This window comes from Oncorhynchus tshawytscha, unplaced genomic scaffold (genome assembly GCF_018296145.1).
Source record: "Oncorhynchus tshawytscha isolate Ot180627B unplaced genomic scaffold, Otsh_v2.0 Un_contig_1019_pilon_pilon, whole genome shotgun sequence".
NCBI classification, from domain to species: domain Eukaryota; kingdom Metazoa; phylum Chordata; class Actinopteri; order Salmoniformes; family Salmonidae; genus Oncorhynchus; species Oncorhynchus tshawytscha.
Window position 1 is genome coordinate 34,129 of NW_024609758.1, and position 25,006 is coordinate 59,134.

The 25,006-nt window shown below is 43.7% G+C and overlaps 1 long non-coding RNA gene across 2 annotated transcripts; it reads right to left on the minus strand.

Annotated features, from left to right (window-relative positions):
• Positions 1-11,061: 11,061 nt before the first annotated feature.
• LOC121845753 lies at positions 11,062-24,738 on the minus strand. 2 transcript variants are annotated; one of them, XR_006082763.1, is made up of 6 exons: positions 24,666-24,738; positions 24,147-24,574; positions 23,602-23,761; positions 18,577-19,885; positions 11,344-11,765; positions 11,062-11,189 (listed from the first exon to the last, which is right to left on the minus strand). It is a non-coding gene; the product is annotated as an uncharacterized LOC121845753 (long non-coding RNA). The 2 variants fall into 2 exon arrangements; XR_006082762.1 differs by having other exon boundaries at positions 24,147-24,723.
• Positions 24,739-25,006: the final 268 nt, after the last annotated feature.

The following is a 25,006-nucleotide window of genomic DNA, read 5'->3' on the forward strand; positions in this document are numbered from 1 at the left end:
ATAGAAGTGTAATAAATTATTATTAGTAGTGTATTGTAAATCCCAGTAATATACTTCTGACGAGGGGTAGCCAACCCTTCTCACGCATCGCTAGTGGACAAAAGCAACGAGTAGTAACAACTTTTACAAGTTGTAGATCACAAATTCTTACTCTTAATACAATTAATTATCAATTAATGGTCTTCATTTTCGGTTCCGCTTCCTGAACCATGAAACACATTATTTGAAGCCTGTTTTGTTGGGTGGGCCTTAGAATTTACTTCCATGAAAATTTGACAATTGGAATTTACTTCCTGGATTGAAATAGCTGTGAAAGCGACGGCAAAGATGACGGATATACTGACCGGATACAGTACGTCTCTCCGTTGGGAGTCGTTGTCACAAAAGCGGCACCGCGGGCTGTCAAGCTTCGGTCTATCCTTTCTTTGGATTGGTGAATACATCTCATATCATTATTGTAATCCAGTTTTGAATATTCAATGAGGGTTGTTGACGTCAACCGCCGTTATTCAATGGGGAGAGATGCTATGCCCCATTTCATGAATATGTATAACCATCTTGAGACGCCGCGGATTTAAAGTGGGTTTTTTTCTTAAACTTGCGGGGATGTCACGTGTCCTACTTATATAAGTACACTCGTTACAATTTAAGCTTTACGCCTATTAGAGCAAATAACTCAGGTAGCAAATAATTATTTGTTGTTGAACAAATCCGACACTCTTTGGCCTCCATACAAAACTCCTTGCTTGGTGGGCGAAACAACGCCACCTGCTGGAGAGAGAAAGATTTCCCGCCGAGTTGGACACTGTTTCTTTCCTCTGGTGAGGGCCACTTCCACGTTAATTCTGGGTTGTGTCCCATAATCTCTTGAATGGGCTTCAAGATTACATGATCAAAGTCATGAAAACGCGGACATTTATGATATATACATTTGCTCATAACCGTTGCCTTTTACCAAAATATTTGACGCTCAGAAACGAATACCCATCTCCTAAAGTTAGAAATTTGAACTACCACTCTTGCAGCCTTGTTACCATACTGGAGCGAGGTAAAAATATTATGCTGGGTTTTGTGACTGAACCTTTCCAGTCAGTCGTTTATTTGTAGACCTGCAAACCAGACTGTATAAAATAAGGACGAAGCCATCAATGGCGCCACCCCATTGTTTCCTATGTGAAGTCTCAGTGGCGCGTTTGAAGATCAGGAAGTGTCATTACAGCATGTCGCCATCTTGCTATATGGAGGAGTTTTTGGAAAGATCACATGCAGTTTGAGCTACTCCAGGAGTTGAAACATCTCATGCAGTTTGAGCTATTCCAGGAAGTGACGTTGAAGGCTAGCTCAGTACTGCTCCCTTTCATTGGGATGTGTGTGATTTTTAAATAATCGGTTCAAGGACATACCTTGTTTGGGGGCGGCAGGTAGCTTAGTGGTTAGAGCGTTGGACTAGCAACCAGTTACTAGATCAAATCCCCGAGCTGACAAGGTAAAAATCTATCGTTCTGCCCCTGAACAGGCAGTTAACCCACTGCTCCTAGGCTGTCATTGAAAACAAGAATTTGTTCTTAACTGACTTGGTCAAAAGTATTGGTCATATTGTATAATGATGTCAACGAATATTGACCATGATGTTTTGCCATATTCCCATTGATTATAATGGGGGCTCCAACTTCCTGAAAACACTGCCTCAGTACCCCGGTCGGCCTTGATATCCTAAATGAGAGAAGGCAGCTTGTTCTCCCCTGCTGCAAACTCTCAAAAGATAGACATATACAGCTGTCGGGAGTTGTAGTTTATGGTGAATGAAATGTAACCTTTCGGCTTCGTACTCCTTTTGGGCATCAAATAAGTTGAAAACCGATATGGTAATTCATTCAAATGAAAACACATGCATTTTACGATGCAGTTCCAGTCAAAAGTTTGGACACACCTACTCATTCAAGGGTTTTTCTACATTGTAGAATAATAGTGAAAACATCACAACTATGAAATAACGCATATGGAGTCATGTAGTAACCAAAAAAGTGTTAAACAAATCCAAATATATTTAAAACATTTCAAAGTAGCCCCCCTTTGCCTTGATGGTAGCCCCCCTTTGCCTTGATGACAGCTTTGAACACTCTTGGCATTCTCTCAACCAGCTTCCTGAGGTAGTCACCTGCAGTGGTGTAAAGTACTGAAGTTAAAGTACTAGTTACATTTGGAATGCTTAGCAGGACAGGAAAATGGTCTAATTCACACACTTATCAAGAGAACATCCCTGGTCATCCCGACTGTCTCTGATCTGGCGGAATAACTAAACAGAGAACATCCCTGGTCACATCCCTGGTCATCCCGACTGTCTCTGATCTGGCGGAATAACTAAACACACATGCTTCGTTTGTAAATGATGTCAGTGTTGGAGCCCCTGGCTCTCTGTAAATAAAACCCCCAAAAAAACAAGAAAATTGTCCCATCTGGTTTCTTAATACAAGGAAGTTGTAATTAGTAATACTTCTACTTTTGATAGTTAAGTATATTTCAAATCAAATACTTTTAGACTTTTACTCAAGTAGTATTTTACTGGGTGACTTTCACAGTTACTTAAGTAATTTTCTATTAAGGTATCTATACTTTTACTCATATGACATTTTGGTACTTTTTCTACCACTGGTGACCTGGAATGCATTTCAATTAACAGGTGTGCCTTGTTCAAAGTTAATTTGTGGAGTTTCTTTCCTTCTTAATGTGTTTGAGACAATCAGTTGTGTTGTGACAAGGTAGGGTTGGTTTACAGAAGATAGTCCTATTTGGTAAAAGACCAAGTACACATTATATCAAGAACAGCTCAAAATAACAAAGAGAAACAACAGTCCATCATTACTTTAAGACACGAAGATCAGTCAACCCGTAAAATGTAAATAACTTTGAAACTTTCTTCGAATGCAGTCGCAAAAACCATCGAGCGCTATGATGAAACTGGCTCTCATTTGTTTTTCAACAGGACAATGACCCAAAACCCATCCCCAGGCTGTGTAAGGAGAGTGATAGAGGGCTGCATCAGATGACCTGGTCTCCACAATCACCCGACCTCATCCCAATTGAGATGGTTTGGGATAAGTTGGACCGCAGAGTGAAGGAAAAGCAGCCAACATGTGCACAGCATATGTGGGAACTCCTTCAAGACTGTTGGGAAAAAAAGCATTACTCACGAAGCTGGTTGAGAGAATGCCAAGAGCGTGCAAAGCTGTCATCAAGGCAAAGGGTGGCTACTTTGAAGAATCGCAAATATATATATGTTTAAATATTGATATGTTTAACACTTGGTTACTACATGATTCCATGTATTATTTCATAGTGTTGATGTTGTCACTATTGTTCTACAATGGACTACAATGGACTGCGCAAAAATGCAAATACTTTCCGTTTGAGTTATATTAGGTTTTAGGTAAAGTGAAAACACACATGGTAGAATACTAAAATAAGGTTTTTCATTTCGATGTTCATTTGAAATTGCTATGATTGTATTGTTCTTATTTAATGTCTCATTGAGAAGATAATTATTTACATGCATGTTTGTTTCTTAAACTCCCAAATTGTCCACATCATTGTAGAACAATAGTACAAAATAATGAAAAACCCTTGAATGAGTAGGTCCAAACCTTTGCCTGGTACTATACATCTCAAATTCATTTGAAGATGCCCATTTTTAGCCTACAAAACCAGAACCCAGAAGTTAAAATGACACGTCACTTTCATAGGGTATTGAAATTCACCCCAACCCTGCAGTGCCATATCGATGATCCTCTCCTCCATACCAGGTAACTAAGGTGTATCTTCGAACACTCCTGAGGTAACTGTCAATGACATTTGCTTACTGTGTATCACAAATGAAAGAACCAATCAAAGTCATTATTTACTTGGCTCTTTATTTTTTCGACAACACTACAGATAACATATTTTCATAATATTTAGCCGTCTTTGTTGAGTATAAACAACGAAATAAAAGAGAGCTTCTTGTAAACATACACCAGTGTTCTTCCAAGAAACATAGTGCCTTCAGAAACTATTCAGACCCCTTGACTTTTTACACATTCTGTTACGTTACAGCCTTATTCTAAAATCCTCATCTATCTCCACACGACACAATACGACAATACCCCATAAAAAAACAATACGCCGCCATGCCACAACACCCCAATGCCCCATTACCCCACAATGACTCAATACCCCACAACGCCACAATACCACAATGACACAACAATAACCCACAATGCCACAATACCCCACAATGCCACAATACCCCAATGACACAACAATAACCCACAATGCCACAATACCCCATAAAACCCAATACACCACCGTGACTCAATACCCCATAGTGCCACAATGCCCCATAAAACCCAATACCCCACAACGACTCAATACCCCATAAAAACCCAATACGACTCAATACCCCACAGCGATACTATACGCAACAACGACACAATACCCCACAATGCCACAGCGCCACTACGCCACTGTACCCCACAGCGCCACTGTACCCCACAACGACACTGTACCCCACAGCACCACTGTACCCCACAGCGCCACTGTACCCCACAACTGTACCCCACAACGACACTGTACCCCACACGACACTGACACTATACCCCACAACGACACAATACCCCACAACGACACAATACCCCACAACGACACTATGCCCCACTATACCCCACGACACACAACACAATACACTATACCCCACAACGACACTATACCCCACAACGACACTATACACCGACACTATACCCCACAACGACACAATACCCCCACACACTGACACTATACCCCACAACGACACTATACCCCCCACTGTACCCCACAACGACACAATACCCCACAACGACACTGTACCCCACAACGACACTACCCCACCCCACAACGACACTGTACCTCACAACGACACTGTACCCCACAATGACACTATACCCCACAACGACACTATACCCCCAACGACACTATACCCCACAATGACACAATACCCCACAACGACACTGTACCCCACAACGACACTGTACCCCACAACGCCACTGTACCCCACAACGACACTGTACCCACAACGACACTGTACCCCACAACGACACTGTACCCCACAACGACACTGTATCCCACAATGACACTATACCCCACCCACATACCCACTGTACCCCACAACGACACTATACCCCACACTGCCCCACAACGACACCCCACAACGACACAGTACCCCACAACGACACTGTACCCCACACACAGTACCCCACAACGACACTATACCCCACTGTACCCCACAACGACACTATACCCCACAACGACACTACCCCACAACGACACTATACCCCACAACGACACAATACCCCACCCCACAACGACACACTGTACCCCACAACGACACTGTACCCCACAACGACACTGTACCCCACAACGACACTGTACCCCACAACGACACAATACCCCACAACACACGTACAACACACTGTACCCCACAACGACACAATACCCCACAACGACACTGTACCCACAACGACACTGTACCCCACAACGACACTGTACCCCCCACATACCCCACAACGACACTATACCCCACAACGACACTATACCCCACAACGCACTGTACCCCCAACCCACTGTACCCCACAACGCCACTGTACCCCACCCCACAACGACAATACCCCACAACGACACTATACCCCAACGACACTGTACCCCACTAACCCCACTGTACCCCACAACCCCACAACGACACTGTACCCCACCGACACTGTACCCCACAACGACACTGTACCCCACAACGCCACTATACCCACACGCCCCACAGTACCCCACAACGTACCCCACAACGCCACAACCCCATACCCACAACGCCACTATACCCCACAACGCCACTATACCCCACAACGCCACCATACCCCACAACGACACTATACCACACAACGACACTGTACCCCACAACGACACACCACACAACGTACCCCACAACACTATACCCCACAACCCCACAACGACACAATACCCCACAACGACACAATACCCCACAACGACACTGTACCCCACAACGACACTACACAACGCCACTGTACCCCACAACCCACTGTACCCCACAATGCCACTGTACCCCCACAATGACACTATACCCCACTGTACCCCACAATACAGTACCCCACAACGACACTGTACCCCACAACGACACTGTACCCCACAACGACACTGTACCCCCCCACTGTACCCCACAACACTGTACCCCACAACGACACTGTACCCCACAACGACACTGTACCCCACAACGACACAGTACCCCACAACGACACTGTACCCCACAACGACACAGTACCCCACAACGACACAGTACCCCACAACGACACAAAGCTGAAACAGGTTTTTAGACACGCTGGCAATTTTTTTGTTGGCAAAAAAAAAAAAATATATATCTTAATTAAATAAGTATTCAGACCCTTTGCTGAGACTCTAAATTGAGCTTGGGTGCATCCTGTTTCCATTGATCAACCTTGAGATGGATCTACAACTTGATAGGAGTCCACCCGGTGTAAATTCAATTGACTGGACATGATTTGGAAAGGCACACACCTGTTTTTCAGCAGAAGGGACTGAAAGTCTAGTCAGGATTGAGGGAAAGAAGAACCGAGCAAAGGACAGAGAGATCATTGATGAAAACTTGCTCCAGAGATCTCAGACCGGGGCGAAGGTTCACCTTCCAACAGGACAACGACCCTAAAGCACACAGCCAAGACAACGCAGGAGTGACTTCGGGATAAGTCTCAATGTCCTTGAGCGGCCCAGCCAGAGCCCGGAATTGAACCCTATCAATCATCTCTGGAGAGACCTGAAAATAGCTGTGCAGAAACGCTCCCCTTCCAACCTGACAGAGTTTGAGAGGATTTGCAGAGAAGAATGGGAGAAACTCCCCAAATACAGGTGTGCCTAGCTTGTTGCGTCATACCCAAGAAGACTATGCTGTAATCGCTGCCAAAGGCGCTTCAACAAAGAACTGAGTAAAGGGTCTGAATACTTACAGCTGAAGACAGAAGTTTACATACACTTAGGTTGGAGTCATTAAAACTCGTTTTCAACCACTCCACAAATTTCTTGTGAACAAACTATAGTTTTGGCAAGTTGGTTAGGACATCTACTTTGTGCATGACAAGTAATTTTTCCAAAAATTGTTTACAGATTATTTCACTTATAATTCACTGTATCACAATTCAAGTGGGTCAGAAGTTTACATACACCAAGTTGACTGTGCCTTTAAACAACTTTGAAAATTCCAGACAATATGTCATGGCTTTAGAAGCTTCTGATAGGCTATTTGACATTATTTTAGTCAATTGGAGGTGTATCTGTGGATGTATTTCAAGGCCTACCTTCAAACTCAGTGCCTCTTTGCTTGACATCATGGGAAAATCAAAAGAAATCAGCCAAGAATTTCCCAACGCCTGAAGGTACCACGTTCATCTGTACAAACAATAGTACGCAAGTATAAACACCATGGGACCACGCAGCCATCATACCGCTCAGGAAGGAGACGCATTCTGTCTCCTAGAGATGAACGTAACTTGGTGCGAAAAAGAACAAATCAATCCCAGAACAACAGCAAAGGACCTTGTGAAGATGCTGGAGGAAACAGGTACAAAAGTATCTATAACCACAGTAAAACGAGTCCTATATCGACATTACCTGAAAGGCCACTCAGCAAGGAAGAAGCCACTGCTCCAAAACCGCCATAAAAAAAGCCAGACTACAGTTTGCAACTGCACATGGGAACCAAGATGGTACTTTTTGGAGAAATGTCCTCTGGTCTGATGAAACAAAAATAGTACTGTTTGGTCATAATGACTATCGTTATGTTTGGAGGAAAAAGGGGGAGGCTTTCAAGCCAAAGAAAACCATCCCAACCGTGAACCACGGGGGGTGGCAGCATCATGTTGTGGGGGTGCTTTGCTGCAGGAGGGACTGGGGCACTTCACAAAATAGATGGCATCATGAGGCAGGAAAATTATGTGGATATATTGAAGCAACATCTCAAGACATCAGTCAGAAAATTAAAGCTTGGTTGCAAATGGGTCTTCCAAATGGACAATGACCCCAAGCATACTTCCAAAGTTGTGGCAAAATGGCTTCAGGTCAACAAAGTCAAGGTATTGGAGTGGCCATCACAAAGCCCTGACCTCCATCCTATAGAAAATGTGTGGGCAGAACTGAAAAAGCGTGTGTGAGCAAGGAGGCCTACAAACCTGACTCAGTTACATCAGCTCTGTCAGGAGGAAATGGGCCACAATTCAACCAACTTATCGTGGGAAGATTGTGGAAAGCTACCCAAAACGTTTGACCTAAGTTAAACAATTTAAAGGAAATGCTACCAAATACTAATTGAGTGTATGTACACTTCTGACCAACTAGGAATGTGATGAAGGAATAAAAGCTCAAATAAATAAATTCTCTCTACTATTACTCTAATATTTTACATTCTTAAAATAAAGTGGTGATCCTAACTGACCTAAGTCAAGGAATTCTTACTGGGATTAAATGTCAGGAATTGTGAAACTGAGTTTAAATGTATTTGGCTCAGGAGTATGTAAACTTCTGACTTCAACTGTCTGTAAATGTGAAAATTCTGAGGACAAAATACCTTTTTGCTTTGTCATTGGTATTGTGTGAATGTTGATGAGGGGAAAAAAATTTTTTAATCAATTTTAAAATAAGGATAATAATAATAATAAGTAAAGAAAATGTGTAAAAAGTCAAGGGGTCAGAATACTTTGAATGCACTGTATATATTTTACGTCAAGATGTTCAGGGCTAGTTCTTGTTTCCCCCCTTTCCACCATGCTACTGTTGACATAAGAGGTTGCTTCCTCCTCTTCATCTCTGATACTATTGGAGTGCTCTTCAGTCTTGACCCCGCCAGCCTGGTCCTCCTCAGGAAGTGAGATGTGGCGTCTCTTCTTGTGTCTCCCAAGACTCTGAGGAGTGTTGAGTCTCTGGCCACATTCGTCACAGCTGTAAGGTTTCTCTCCTGTATGAACTCTACTGTGTATGTTAAGGTCTGATGATCTTGTTAAAGCCTTCCCACAGACAGAACAGGGTTTCTCCCCATGCGTCTCCTTTGTGTGTCCAAAAGTGATACTTCATCAAGCTTGCTCGTCTAAAACTCTTCCCACAAACAAAACATCTGTACGGTTTCACGTGTCATTTTGTCTTTTTCAGATCAAATAACCGTTGCCAGTCTGTCCCACACACAGAGCAACTGTATCTCTGAGCTTTGAGATTCCCCTAAGTTTCTTCAGGTTCTCCTGATGTAGAGGTTCTCCCCTCCGAACTCTTGTCTGTGTGATTGAGAAAACATAGGTTGGAAGGTCCAGTAACGTCAAACATGTGATTTCCTGTCTTTTATACACACTAGGAGGTGGAAAAAAACAACTGAAAATTATGATAGAGCAAATTCTCAAGCAAAAATTGTATTATGTTTATTTTTATTTTAAAATGTAATTTTTTGGGAATTTTACCCCTTTTTCTCCCCAATTTCGTGGTGTCCAATTGTTTTTAGTAGCTACTATCTTGTCTCATCGCTACAACTCCCGTGCGGGCTCGGGAGAGACGAAGGTTGAAAGTCATGCGTCCTCCTCCGATACACAACCCAACCAAGCCAAGCCGCACTGCTTCTTAACACAGCGTGCATCCAACCCGGAAGCCAGCCGCACCAATGTCGGGAGGAAACACCGTGCACCTGGCAACCTTGGCTAGCGCGCACTGTGCCCGGCCCGCCACAGGAGTCACTGGTGCGCTGATGAGACAAGGATTTCCCTACCAACCAAGCCCTCCCTAACCCGGGCGACGCTAGGCCAGTTGTGTGTTGCCACACGGACCTCCCAGGCGCGGCCGGTTATTTTAGTTGAAAACAATCACAGCAGGGTAATAAATTAATAAAATAAAGATTCATATGGAGTTAAAACAGTGGCATTGGATTTTTAAATAAAAGAGCGATGTTCATTCAAAGTCAATTTTGTATTCATGTACTTCATGGCTGTTCTGCTTCCACTTACCGAGACGATGAAGATCCCAACCAACCTCTTCTCCAGCTGAATGAATCAGACCACCAACTTTCTCATCTTCTCTCTCCCGCTCTCCTTCAATTGTAACAGGGTTTTGAAACTCAACAGGTGGTAAACCAACATGAGTTTTCTGATGTCTCTGAAGTTTTTGAGAACTAATGAAGCTCTGGCCACATTTAGGACAGCTGTAAGGTTTCTCTCCTGTATGATACCTGTGGTGGACTTTAAGGCCTGCTGATCTTGCAAAACTCTTATCGCAGACAGAGCAGGAGAAAGGTTTCTCTCCAGTGTGTGTCCGGACATGCTCTTCAAGTAACGTGCTTCAGAAAAATTCTTCCCACACACAGAGCAGGAGTGGGATTTCCCTTCTATGTGCAACAGTCTGTGTTTACGCAGGGACGAAGCACATCCAAACCTCTTGTCACAATCAGGGCAAGGGTGTCGTTTCTCTCCAGTGTGCACTGACCGGTGGTCTTCAAGATACGCCTTCTCGCTGAAACTCTTCCCACACACAGAGCAACTATAAGGTCTCTTTCCTGTGTGAGTCTTCTCGTGCTTCAGGAGTTGTTTAGACAAGGCAAAGCTTTGCTCACACACAGAACAGTGGTGGGGTTTCCCTGTGTGTTGCAGAGAGTGGTCCTTTAACTGATCTGGACGGCTGAAACTCTTTCCACAGACAGAGCAGGAGTGGGGTTTCTCTCCCGAGTGCATCAGGAAGTGTTCCTTCATGCGTGATTGTAAGCTAAAACCCTTCCCACACACAGAGCAGGAGTAAGGTTTCTCTTCTGTGTGTAACCACTGGTGCCTTTTCAAGGCTGAGGCAAAACCAAACCTCTTGTCACATTTGGAGCAGATGTAAGGTTTCTCTCCAGTGTGCACTATCTGGTGGTCTTGAAGATGTCTTTTTACACGGAACTGCTTTCCCACACAGAGCAAGGGAATGGCTTTTCTCCTGTGTGTATTCTCATATGTATTAGCAGTTTTGATAACTTTTGCAGTCTTGTCCGCACACTGAACAGCAGTGAATTTTCTTAGCTGTGTGATTCCCCTGGTGTTGTTCAGGTAGTCCTGATGTAGAGGGACTCCCTTCACTGTCAGAGCAGTGGTCATGTCTCTCTGCTGTGGGATAAGATGGGATGGATGAACTATGCGAAAATTTGGAACTGTAACAAAAAATATATTTTTGTCCTTTGAATAACTGAAAGTTATACAAAGATGTATAAAAAAATGTTTTGCAATTCAAGCCCTTACAGAATAAGTACCTTAAACTTACCAAAAGCAGGATCCTCGTCCTCCTCTTTCACTATGATAACCAATGGTGGTGTAAAACCACACTCTTCTACAGACACTTGACTCTCTCCTGTGTGTGTTATCTGGTGTTTGGTAAGATTTGACAATGAAGAGAAACTCCCCCACACACGGAACAACTGTACTGCTTCTCTCCTGTGTGCACCGTCTGGTGTTTTTCAGGTTTCCTTTGTCACTGAATTGCTTCCCACAGACAGAGCAGGAGTAAGGTTTTTCTCCTGTGTGAGTTCTCATGTGTATTTGTAGTTTTGATAACTTGTGACAGTTTTTTTCCACACACTGAACAGCAGTGAATCTTCTTAGCTGTGTGATTCCCCTGGTGTTGTTCAGGTAGTCCTGTTGTAGAGGGACTCGCTTCACTCTCAGAGCAGTGGTCAGGTCTCTCTGCTGTGGTAACGACATAAATATGGATTAACTCAAATTAGTCAACTCCCTGACTAAGTCAAAATGTTTGTTCCTGACGAAACAGAAAATAAATATTGTAAATTTATAGGGTCCATACTTTTCTCGAAAATGCTACATGTTAGCTTTTCCCATGAGATAACCTGGCACAGTTAGCCCTAAGCTAACCACCAGAAGCATATTTTAAACCTCCAAATCAAGGCTGTTCCACTTAAAATCAAATAAAATGTTATTGGTCGTGTACACACAGTATTCTGCCATTATTATAGCAGGTGCAGCGAAATGCTCATGTTTCTAGCTCCAACAGTGCAGTGTTACCTAGCAAAATAAAACAAATACACACAAATCCCAACAAAATGTATCAGAACAGTCCGGAATATATATACAATGTATAGACAGTATATGAATAGGAACGGTGTGTACAACAGTAGTTATATAGGACAAACATAGACTAGAATACAGTATATACATATGAGGTGGGTAAACCAGGATGTAAACATAATTAAAGTGACCAGTGTTCAATGTCTATGTCCATAGGGCAGCAGTCTAAGATGGTAGCCGGCTAGTAACAGTGACTATGTCCATAGGGCAGCAGTCTAAGGTGGTAGCCAGCTAGTAACAGTGACTATGTCCATAGGGCAGCAGTCTAAGGTGGTAGCCGGCTAGTAACAGTGACTATGTCCATAGGGCAGCAGTCTAAGGTGGTAGCCAGCTAGTAACAGTGACTATGTCCATAGGGCAGCAGTCTAAGGTGGTAGCCGGCTAGTAACAGTGACTATGTCCATAGGGCAGCAGTCTAAGGAGGTAGCCAGCTAGTAACAGTGACTATGTCCATAGGGCAGCAGTCTAAGGAGGTAGCCAGCTAGTAACAGTGACTATGTCCATAGGGCAGCAGTCTAAGGTGGTAGCCAGCTAGTAACAGTGACTATGTCCATAGGGCAGCAGTCTAAGGAGGTAGCCAGCTAGTAACAGTGACTATGTCCATAGGGCAGCAGTCTAAGGAGGTGGTAGCCAGCTAGTAACAGTGACTATGTCCATAGATAGGGCAGCAGTCTAAGGTGGTGTTAGCTTGTAACAGTGACTATGTCCACAGTGACTTTGTCCATAACAGTGACTAGGGCATAGGGCAGCAGTCTAAGGTGGTAGTTCAGCTAGTAACAGTGACTATGTCCATAGGGCAGCAGTCTAAGGTGGTAGCCGGCTAGTAACAGTGACTATGTCCATAGGGCAGCAGTCTAAGGTGGTAGCCAGCTAGTAACAGTGACTATGTCCATAGGGCAGCAGTCTAAGGTGTAGCCAGCTAGTAACAGTGACTATGTCCATAGGGCAGCAGTCTAAGGAGGTGGTAGCCAGCTAGTAACAGTGACCATGTCCATAGGGCAGCAGTCTAAGGAGGTGTTCAGCTAGTAACAGTGACTATGTCCATAGGGCAGCAGTCTAAATCCAGCCCAGTCACGGACCAGGATGTCTTGCTCCCAGGCAGACTAAATCACTTTTATGCCCGCTTTGAGGACAATACAGTGCCACTGACTCGGCCTGCAACGAAAACATGCGGACTCTCCTTCACTGCAGCCGAGGTGAGTAAGACATTTAAACGTGTTAAACCTCGCAAGGCTGCAGGCCCAGACGGCATCCCCAGCCGCGCCCTCAGAGCATGCGCAGACCAGCTGGCCGGTGTGTTTACGGACATATTCAATCAATCCCTATACCAGTCTGCTGTTCCCACATGCTTCAAGAGGGCCACCATTGTTCCTGTTCCCAAGAAAGCTAAGGTAACTGAGCTAAACGACTACCGCCCGTAGCACTCACATCCGTCATCATGAAGTGCTTTGAGAGACTAGTCAAGGACCATATCACCTCCACCCTACCTGACACCCTTGACCCACTCCAATTTGCTTACCGCCCAAATAGGTCCACAGACGATGCAATCTCAACCACACTGCACACTGCCCTTAACCCATCTGGACAAGAGGAATACCTATGTGAGAATGCTGTTCATCGACTACAGCTCGGCATTCAACACCATAGTACCCTCCAAGCTCGTCATCAAGCTCGAGACCCTGGGTCTCGACCCCGCCCTGTGCAACTGGGTACTGGACTTCCTGACGGGCCGCCCCCAGGTGGTGAGGGTAGGCAACAACATCTCCACCCCGCTGATCCTCAACACTGGGGCCCCACAAGGGTGCGTTCTGAGCCCTCTCCTGTACTCCCTGTTCACCCCCACGACTGCGTGGCCACGCACGCCTCCGACTCAATCATCAAGTTTGCGGACGACACAACAGTGGTAGGCTTGATTACCAACAACGACGAGACGGCCTACAGGGAGGAGGTGAGGGCCCTCGGAGTGTGGTGTCAGGAAAATAACCTCACACTCAACGTCAACAAAACTAAGGAGATGATTGTGGACTTCAGGAAACAGCAGAGGGAACACCCCCCTATCCACATCGATGGAACAGTAGTGGAGAGGGTAGCAAGTTAAGTTCCTCGGCATACACATCACAGACAAACTGAATTGGTCCACTCACACAGACAGCATCGTGAAGAAGGCGCAGCAGCGCCTCTTCAGCCTCAGGAGGCTGAAGAAATTCGGCTTGTCACCAAAAAGCACTCACAAACTTCTACAGATGCACAATCGAGAGCATCCTGGCGGGCTGTATCACCGCCTGGTACGGCAACTGCTCCGCCCACAACAGTAAGGCTCTCAGAGGGTAGTGAGGTCTGCACAACGCATCACCGGGGCAAACTACCTGCCCTCCAGGACACCTACACCACCCGATGTTACAGGAAGGCCAAAAAGATCATCAAGGACATCAACCACCCGAGCCACTGCCTGTTCACCCCGCTATCATCCAGAAGGTGAGGTCAGTACAGGTGCATCAAAGCTGGGACCGAGAGACTGAAAAACAGCTTCTATCTCAAGGCCATCAGACTGTTAAACAGCCACCACTAACATTGAGTGGCTGCTGCCAACACACTGACACTGACACTGACTCAACTCCAGCCACTTTAATAATGGGAATTGATGGGAAATTATGTAAATATATCACTTGCCACTTTAAACAATGCTACCTTATATAATGTTACATACCCTACATTGTTCATCTCATATGCATACGTTGATACTGTACTCTATATCATCGACTGCGTCCTTATGAAATACATGTATCACTAGCCACTTTAACTATGCCACTTTGTTTACATACTCATCTCATATGTATATACTGTACTCGATACCATCTACTGTATCTTGCCTATGCTGCTCTGTACCATCACTCATTCATATATCCTTATGTACATATTCTTTATCCCCTTACACTGTGTATAAGACAGTAGTTTTGGAATTGTTAGTTAGATTACTTGTTGGTTATTACTGCATTGTCGGAACTAGAAGCACAAGCATTTAGCTACACTCGCATTAACATCTGCTAACCATGTGTATGTGACAAATAAAATTTGATTTGATTTGATTTCAGGTGGTAGCCGGCTAGTAACAGTGACTATGTCCATAGCCGGGCAGTGCAGATAGGGCAGCAGGCTAAGGAGGTGGCCAGCTAGTAACAGTGACTATGTCCATAGGGCAGCAGTCTAAGGAGGTGGCCAGCTAGTAACAGTGACTATGTAGGGCAGCACAGGCGGTGGCCAGCTAGTAACAGTGACTAGTAGGGCAGCAGTCTAAGGTGGTAGCCAGCTAGTAACAGTGACTATGTCCATAGGGCAGCAGTCTAAGATGGTAGCCGGCTAGTAACAGTGACTATGTCCATAGATAGGGGCAGCAGTGCTAAGCCCCCTGAACTTTGGCCACATTTCAGCAAACAGCTACAGTAATCGCAGCAAAGTGACTATGTGCCCATCAGTTTTTGATTTGTTAAAAAGTTTGAAATATCCAATAAAGTCGTTCCACTTCATGATTGTGTACTTGTTGTTGATTCTTCACAAAAAATACAGTTTTATATCTTTATGTTTGAAGCTGAAATGTAGTAACAGTGACTGTATGTACATAGATAGGGCAGCAGGCTAAGATGGTAGCCAGCTAGTAACAGTGACTATGTCATAGGGCAGCAGTCTAAGGTGGTAGCTAGTAACGTGACTAGTAATAGTGACTATGTAACACTGACTATACCGATAGGGCAGCATCTTCTAAGGTGGTAGCCGGTAGTAACAGTGACTATGTACACTGCTATAACAACGGCAGATTATTATGATCTTCTAGATGGTAGCAGGGTGAACAGGATGTGGCTCGGGTCCATTCTGATCTTCTAGATGGTAGCAGGGGAACAGGCTGTGGCTCGGGTGGCTGAGTCCAGTCCATTATGATCTTCTAGATGGTAGCAGGGTGAACAGGCTGTGGCTCGGGTGGCTAAAGTACATTATGATCTTTCTTGGCCTTCCTGTGACACCGGGGGCTGTAGATGTCCTGGAGGGCAGGCAGCGTGCTCCCAGTGATGCATTGGGCTGAAGGCACCACCCTCTGTGGTTGCGGACGGTGCATCTACCGTACCAGGCAGTGATACAGCCCGACGGGATGCTCTCAATGGTGCATCTGTAGAAGTTTGAGGGTCTCCGGGGGCCAAGTCAAATTTCCTGAGCCTCCTGGGGAGGTTGAAGAGGCGCTGTTATGCCTTCACCACACGGCCTGTGTGAATGGATCATTTCAGGTTTCAGTGATGGGCCTTAAGCTTTTCACCACCTTCGTCTCTCTCTGCCATCTCCAGGATCAGCTCCTTCATTTTGCTGACGTTGACGGAGAGGTTATTATCCTGGCTCCACTCCACCCGGGCCCTCACCTCCGACCTGTAGGCCGTCTCGTTGTTTTTGGTAATCAAACAATCCCAACACAACAGGCAAAAATTTCAGGCGGCAGTTTCAAACAGCTCTTACACAAAAAGGGTATTATCATCATTTTTACATTTTCACAGTATGATTCCATCCTCAGCGTGGACATACAGGACCAGTCAAAAGTTTGGAAAACTACTCATTCAAGGGTTTTTCTTTATTTTTTACTAATTTCTATATTGTAGAAAAACAGTGTAATAACACACATGGAATCATGTTGTAACCAAAAAAAGTGTTAAACAAATCCAAATATATTTTCTATTTTAGATTCTTCAAAGTAGCCACCCTTTGCCTTGATGACAGCTTTGCACACTCTTGGCATTCTCATTTCAAGGTGCGCCTTGAACTGGAATTTCTTTCCTTCTTAATGCGTTTGAGCCAATCAGTTGTGTTGTGACAAGGTTGGTTATTCAGAAGATAGCCCTATTTGGTAAAAACAAGTCCATATTATGGAAAGAAAAGCTCAAATAAGCAAAGAGAAATGACAATCCATCATTATTTGAAGACATGAAGGTTAGTCAATTCAGAAAATTTCAAGAAGTTTGAAAGTTTCTTCAAGTGCAGTAGCACAAACCATCAAGCGCTATGATGAAACTGGTTTCATGAGGACCGTCAAAGGAAAGGAAGACCCAGAGTCACCTCTGTGGAAGAGGATACGTTGATTAGAGTCACCTCTGTGGAAGGATACGTTGATTAGAGGATACGTTGATTAGAGTCACCTCTGTGGAAGAGGATACGTTGATTAGAGTCACCTCTGTGGAAGAGGATACGTTGATTAGAGTCACCTCTGTGGAAGAGGATACGTTGATTGATTACGTTGATTAGAGTCACCTCTGTGGAAGAGGATACGTTGATTAGAGTCACCTCTGTGGAAGAGGATACGTTGATTAGAGTCACCTCTGTGGAAGAGGATACGTTGGAGTCAGAAGGATACGTTCATTAGAGTCACCAGCCTCGGAATGCAGTCCAGATAAATGCCTCAGAGTTCAAGTAACAGACACAACTCAACATCAACTGTTCAGAGGAGACTGCATGAATCAGACCTTCATGGTCGAATTGCTGCAAAGAAACCACTACTATAGGACACCTATAAGAAGAAAAGGCTTGCTTTGGCCAAGAAACACGAGCAATGGACATTAGACAGGTGGAAATCAGTCCTTGATGAGTCTAAATTTGAGATTTTTGGTTCCAACCGCCGTGTCTTTGTGAGACGCAGAGTAGGTGAACGGATGATCTCCGCATGTGTGGTTCCCACTGTGAAGCATGGAGGAGGAGGTGTGGTGGTGCTTTGCTGGTGACACTGTCAGGGATTTATTTATAATATTCAAGGCACACCTAACCAGCATGGCTACCACAGCATTCTGCAGTGATATGCCATCCCATCTGGTTTGTGCTTAGAGGGACTATCATTTGTTTTTCAACAGGACAATGACCTAACACACCTCCAGGCTGTGTAAGGGCTATTTTACCAATTTTATAGAGGACCAGGGCTCAACATATGTGGGAACTCCTTCAAGACTGTTGGAAAAGCATTCCAGGTGAAGTTGGTTGAGAGCATGCCAAGAGTGTTCAAAGCTGTCATCAAGGCAAAGGGTGGCTACTTTGAAGAATCTCAAATATAAAATAATTGTTTTGTATCCTACATGATTCCATGTGTTATTTCATAGTTTTGATGTCTTCACTATTATTCTATAATGTAGAAAATAGTAAAAATAAAGAAAACCCCTTGAATGAGTAGGTGTGTCCAAACTTTAAATTGGTACTGTATATATAAAACACAATATGTAAAAAAAATATATATATATATTGGCTGATGTGGAATTTGTTACAGGAAATAATCATGTTGTCAACTGGTCGTGTTAGCACAGGGCTACGTTTTCTCATGGTTAAAGCTAAAGCAAGAGGTCGCAAGTATGGACCCATTAAATATCAAAGCTGTAGTACAACAAACACTTTTACTCACCGAAAGCAGGATCCTCCTCCTCCTCTTTCACTTTGACATCCAGTACAACAGACTCCTCTACCGCTGCAGACACCTGCTGCTGTGATCCCTGTCCAGGAGCTTGGCTCAGGCTAGCCACAGATCCTTCTCCAGCATGGAGACAGGACTGATTTGCCGACGAGGATAATTTATTTCTGCAGAGAGAGCAGGGGTAAGGTTTCACTTTAGTGTGAACTCGCTGGTGTCTTTTGTGGAGTGGTGAAGCTGAGACACTCTTATCACACCGACAGCAGTGGTGTGGTTTCTCTCCGGTGTGCTGTTGCATGTGTATCTTGAAAGTCCACGATTGGCTGAATTCCTTCCCACATTCTGAGCAGCTGTATTGTGCGACACTAGTGTGGGATTGTTTGTGTCTTGCTAGAGAGCTACGGTGAACAAAGGTATTTTTACAGGAGGTACACCGGTAAGGTTTCTCTCTATCAGCATTGACAAAAACAACAATTTCCTCCTCCTCCTCTTTGACATTAATTGCCAGCTCCTGTTCCTCGTCTTCGATCTTGATATTCATAGTTTGACTGCCTGATGATGCCGTATCTGCAATTCCCAGTGTACACTGGTTGCTATGGTTACTGGCATGGCTGCATTGACGTTTGCGAAGACCTTCGGTCGAAGCGAAACCCCTCCCGCAATCAGAGCACTCGTAAGGTTTCTCTCCAGTGTGCACAGTCTGATGCTGCCTGAGCCTCGATGGTGACTCGTATCTCTTCCCACACTGTGAGCATTGGTAAGGTTTCGGTGTGGGTGCTCCTGTATGGCGTCGTACGTGTCTCGATAGAGTTCCTTACAGCCAAAGCTCATCTCGCAGTAGGAGCACTGGTGAGGTCTCTCCCTGTGTGCTTTCTCATGTGCATCTTCAGTTCATATGCAGAGAAACATTCCTTTCCACAATCGGAGCACGGGTGCTTCTTTGTCGCGTCTGGCTGTTTCTCTCCAGGGTGGGTCATCTGATGTCTTTCCAGGTGGGGCTTTAGTGTGAATTGCTTCCCGCACACAGAGCACTGGTAAGGCTTCTCTCCTGTATGTGTTCGGAAATGTCTCTTCAGTTTGGAGGGGTGAACAAAATCTTTCCCACATATTGGACAGACGGAAGACTCCTTAGCAAGGTTTGTGTGTGTTCTCAGGTGTCTGTTGAAATTAGATGGGTGAGCGATCTCTATTCCACATTCTGGGCAGCGCCAAAACTTCTTAGCTCTAGGATTCTCCTGGTGCTGTTCAGGTTCTGCTGGTGCCCCATCACTAGAGCTGGAGTTAGAACTCGCTCCTCGTTCGACTGGAAAATAAAGGGGGGAGGGGGTCATTCAACCTCAGAAAACACAAGAGGCTTTTAACACCCGCGTTCTGAAATCATTTCTATAGTTAGATAACAAGCGTTCCAGAAACATTTGTGTTCAAATGATGTGATTTGATCTCTGAGGAATACAGCTAATTGATTGCACCCAAATTGGCCATTCTAATTTAAGGGATTCATATGATCTTCATATAATCAGTAATACATAAGTAATACATAATAAGTACCAGACGGATTTGGGGCAGAGCGACAGATTTGTACCTTGTCAGCTCGGGGATTTGAACTTGCAACCTTCCGGTTACTAGTCCAACGCTCTAACCACTAGGCTACCCTGCCGAACCCTTTACGAAATAGTGACGATAAAAAAGCCATTGCTTAAAGAAAAAAAATAAGCAAACACGTTTGGTGTTTGCCAAAGACATGTGGAAGACGGTGCTCTGGTCAGATAAGACTAAAATTTAGATTTTTGGCCATCAAGGAAAACGCTGTTTGGCAAAAACCCAACACTTCTCATTACACCGAGAACACCATCCACAGTGAAGCATGGTGGTGACAGCATCATGCTGTGGGGATGTTTTTCTCATCGGCAGGAAACTGGTCAGAATGGAAGGAATGATGGATGACGTTAAATACAAGGAAATTCGAGGAAACCTGTTTCAGTCTTCCAGAGATTCGAGACTGGGACGGAGGTTCACCTTCCAGCAGGACAATGACCCTAAGCATTCTGCTAAAGCAACACTCAAGTGGTTTAAGGGAAACATGTAAATGTCTTGTAAGGACCTAGTCAAAGCCCAGAACTCAATCCAATTGAGAATCTGTGGTATGACTTAAAGATTGCTGTACACCAGCTGAACCCATCCAACTTGAAGGCGCTGGAGCAGTTTTGCCTTGAAGATTGGGCAAAACCCCAATGGCTAGATGTGCCAAGCTTATAGAGACATACCCCAAGAGACATGCAGCTGTAATTTCTGCAAAGGTGGCTCGACAAAGTAATGACTTTTGGGGGGGGTTAATAGTAATGAACGCTCAAGTTCAGTTTTTTTGGTCTTATTTCTTGTTTGTTTCACAATATAACATATTTTGCATCTTCAAAGTTGTAGGCATGTTGTGTCAATCAAATGATACAACCCCACAAAAAAATCTATTTTAATTCCAGGTTGTAAAAGCAACAAAATAGTAAAAATGCCAAGGGGGGTGAACACTTTCACAAGTCACTGAATGTCTGACGAGAACTGCGGCTTGGAGTATTGCTTCTTTGTAATGCACTCCTTGTGAATCTGGTGATTTTATTTTATTCCCTGTTCAGACAAAATTCGCCATTGAAGATGCTTGCTTTATTTGCCATTAATTATTGTGGAGGAACCAGGTTTTGCCCACTAGAGTCTGGTTAAAGCATCAGGCTGCTAAGAGATGAACAAACAATTGCTTTCATGGGAGGACTGGCTTGACTTGTGAGGATGACCACACAATTTATTTTCATTATGATAAAAAGTTATTGGTTTTCTACCCAAAGTTGCATGGAAAATGTTTTGATCCATTTAATAAACACAGGAGACCAGTAAAATTGATAAAATGATGTGGCACTAGCAGGAATAGTGGAATCTAGCGGGAAAAAACTGGTACTTGCACACAAATTTATGGTAAATAATGCAAGTTATTTAAAAGGCTAATTTCTCTGAACAGATTTTAAAAAAACATCACCAGATTCACAGGGAATGCATTACATAGTATGGAGAAGCAATACTCCAAGCCGCAGCTTCGTACTACTTCTCAAACATAGAGAACTGATACTATACACTGGTTGTTAGGGTGAGATTGGCATTGGGGTGTGGGGTCGGTTGGTGCCTTTTGAGAATTGTATTGGATTTCTCATACACTACATGGCCAAAAGTATGTGGTCACTGCTCGGCAAACATCTCATTACATAATCATGGGCATTAATATGGCCTCACTTTGATATGGACTCACTTACACCAAACTTTATAGCTGGCACTATGCATTCGGACAGGTAGCGTTCTTCTGGCCTTTGCCAAACCCAGATTAGTCCGTCGGACTGCCAGATGGTGAAGCCTGATTCATCATTCCAGAAAACATGTTTCCGATGCTCCAGATTTCAATGGCGGGGAGCTTTCCACCACTCCAGCCGAAGCTTGGCATTGCGCATGGTGATCTTAGGCTTGTGTGTGACTGCTCAGCCATGGAAACCCATTTCATGAAGCTCTCGGCGAAGAGTTCTTGTGCTGACGTTGCTTCCAGAAGCAGTTTGGAACTCGGTAGTGAGTGTTGCAACAGAGGACATATGATTTGTACACGCTACAGCACTCTGCGGTCCTGTTCTGTGAGCTTGTGTGGCCTACCACCATGCGGCTGAGCCGTTGTTGCTCCTGGACGTCTCCACTTCACAATAACAGTGCTTACAATTGACCGGGGCAGTTGAGCTCTTCAGTCCAATGATGATGCCACGTTGAAAGTCAGCAAGCTCTTCAGTAAGGCCATTCTACTACCAATGTTTGTTTATGGAGATTGCATGGCTTTGATTGATTTTTATTTTATAAATGTTTTCAATTGAATTTGACATGTTTTATTTATTTTTTACCCCCTTTTCGTGATATCTAATTGGTTGTTCCATTCTTGTCCCAACGCTGCAACTCTCGTACGGACTCGGAGAGGCGAAGTTCGAGAGCTTTTGGCCACGTAGTGTATCTTACTCAATGGAAGGACTAAGTTTGATCCAGATCAGATGTGGGTATTTATTGACTATTATGTCAATCCTACAAATCAAAAGGGCCCATTTGGATTCAATCAATGAGCTTCATTTCTCAGAGATTAAATGTAATTTCAACAAAATAATAATGTTGCAGGAAAGCAAATCTTATTTGTTACCAACTACAGACGCAATTTCATAAGAATCATTGTGATGGTGGTTGTCATGGCTACCTGAAATTACATGGAATGATTCAAGGGGTAAACAAAACGTATGACTATTTTATAGCTATTATCGGTCATTGTCCTGTGTTTTTATTACATAAACAATTAACCTTTTATTGAATTAAACAGATAGTCCATCTACAGATAGATAGTTTGTTGATAGTGTGACTATCTGTTGATAGAATAAGCAAGGTTATGTTTAGAATGGCAAGGTTATGTTTAGAATAAGGGCAAGGTTATGTTTAGAATAAGGGCAAGGTTATGTTTAGAATAAGGGCAAGGTTATGTTTTAGAATAAGGGCAAGGTTATGTTTAGAATAAGGGCAAGGTTATGTTTAGAATAAGGGCAAGTTATGTTTAGAATAAGGGCAAGGTTATGTTTAGAATAAGGGCAAGGGTTATGTTTAGGGCAAGGTTATGTTTAGAATAAGGGCAAGGTTATGTTTAGAATAAGGGTAAGGTTATGTTTAGAATAAAGGTAAGGTTAGGGTTATGTTTAGAGTAAGGGCAAGGTTATGTTTAGAATAAGGGTAAGGTTATGTTTAGAATAAGGGTAAGGTTAGGGTTATGTTTAGAATAAGGGTAAGGTTAGGGTTATGTTCAGAGTAAGGGTAAGGTTAGGGCTAGTAGATAGCTAGTTGACATGCTACTCATGTCTTTACAGGATCTACAGGTGGACTATCCAAATAAAGTGTTACCAATTAAACTGCTATACATAGAATGGAACTGTATAATCTCTGAGATGTAATTAATGAAGCATGTTAATTTACCAGTATCATCCACGTCCCAGTCTTCCTCCTCCTTGACTACAATGTTAAATCTGGGTATTTCACTGCAGGTGTCGATGTCTCTATGGTTAGAGTCAGGAGGGTCTGGAGGGTTGGGTTCAGTGGAGCAGGAGAGAGGGGGGTTGGATGGGTCAGCAGAATCCTAAAATAAAGAATAAGATTGAATTAGTTATATATATACCCATCAGAACCCAAAATATAAACTTGTTTTACCCCGATGGCTGTAAACAAAGTAAATATAAACAAACACTATTTAACCTCAAAACATGGTTAAAACTATCATTTTCATATCATGGATGGTCAGTCCTTGCATCAATAGCCCTGTTTATGAATTTGAGAGTGGTTACATTTCTTCAGGCCACCTCTCAGCTTTTTATTAGCTTCTAAGAGGGGAGGCAAGACCCTTTGTGATCGTTTCAACTACTAATTGAAGCTTTAATACAGAGCTAAATGAATGATCTAACTAGCTAATACTTTAGGCATATAGCCATCCCGACTGGTTCAGCATTAGTTATAGTCATTCTCACCTCATCCATCGTGATTTCTTCAGAAATAGTTTCCTATGAAAAAGAGTTGGGTCACTGAATTAAACTAAAGCAGATTCTTCTCAAATCCCCGACAGTTCACCACGAGGTCACATTATCTAGCGGATTACTTCCCATACAACTCAGATAGCTAACTAGCTAGGCCAACAGTAGCTAGATAATTTACTTTCCTAGACCAGATAGCAAAACTATATGAAATGGTCGTTGAAAATATCGCTAGCTCCACGTATATAGTCCGAGTTGGGCAAAATCCAAGTCTAATTTAAACGACATCAAATGATATCAGACACATTTCAGACACTACTAAACTAAGCTAACTAGCTATCAACATAAGCATCTTCTTTCTTCCAGGCCAGCTTCCGGGTTAGATTCTTCTGTCAATCCGCATTACCGCAAAACAGCAGAAGGCTCTACGGGACACAAGCTTGTTACTAACGTTACAGTTTGAAAATATTGAAATGTTTTACCGGTACAATTAATAATATATGCATGGTTAGCTACCAGCTAGCTACATTAGTGTCTTCCTGCTTCCGGCCTAACTTCCGGTCCGTCCTCGACTCTGCTGCCGACCCATTCTGCATTACCGCCACCACCAGTTTACCGTCTTCTATGTGTCACGGCGGTCTGCAAACAAACGTTTATTTGCATGCCGCCATCTACTGTGCTGGAATTTACGATCAATCATGATCTTCCAAATTCTGTGCTACCATGAAAATAATATAACAACCAAATACCAACTTCTACCACCCAGTGGCGGTTCTAGACCATTTCAACTGGGGGGGCCAAGCTGGGGCCAGTTGTACTGTTAGAGGGGCCAGTTACATTAGACGTTATTGTTGTCA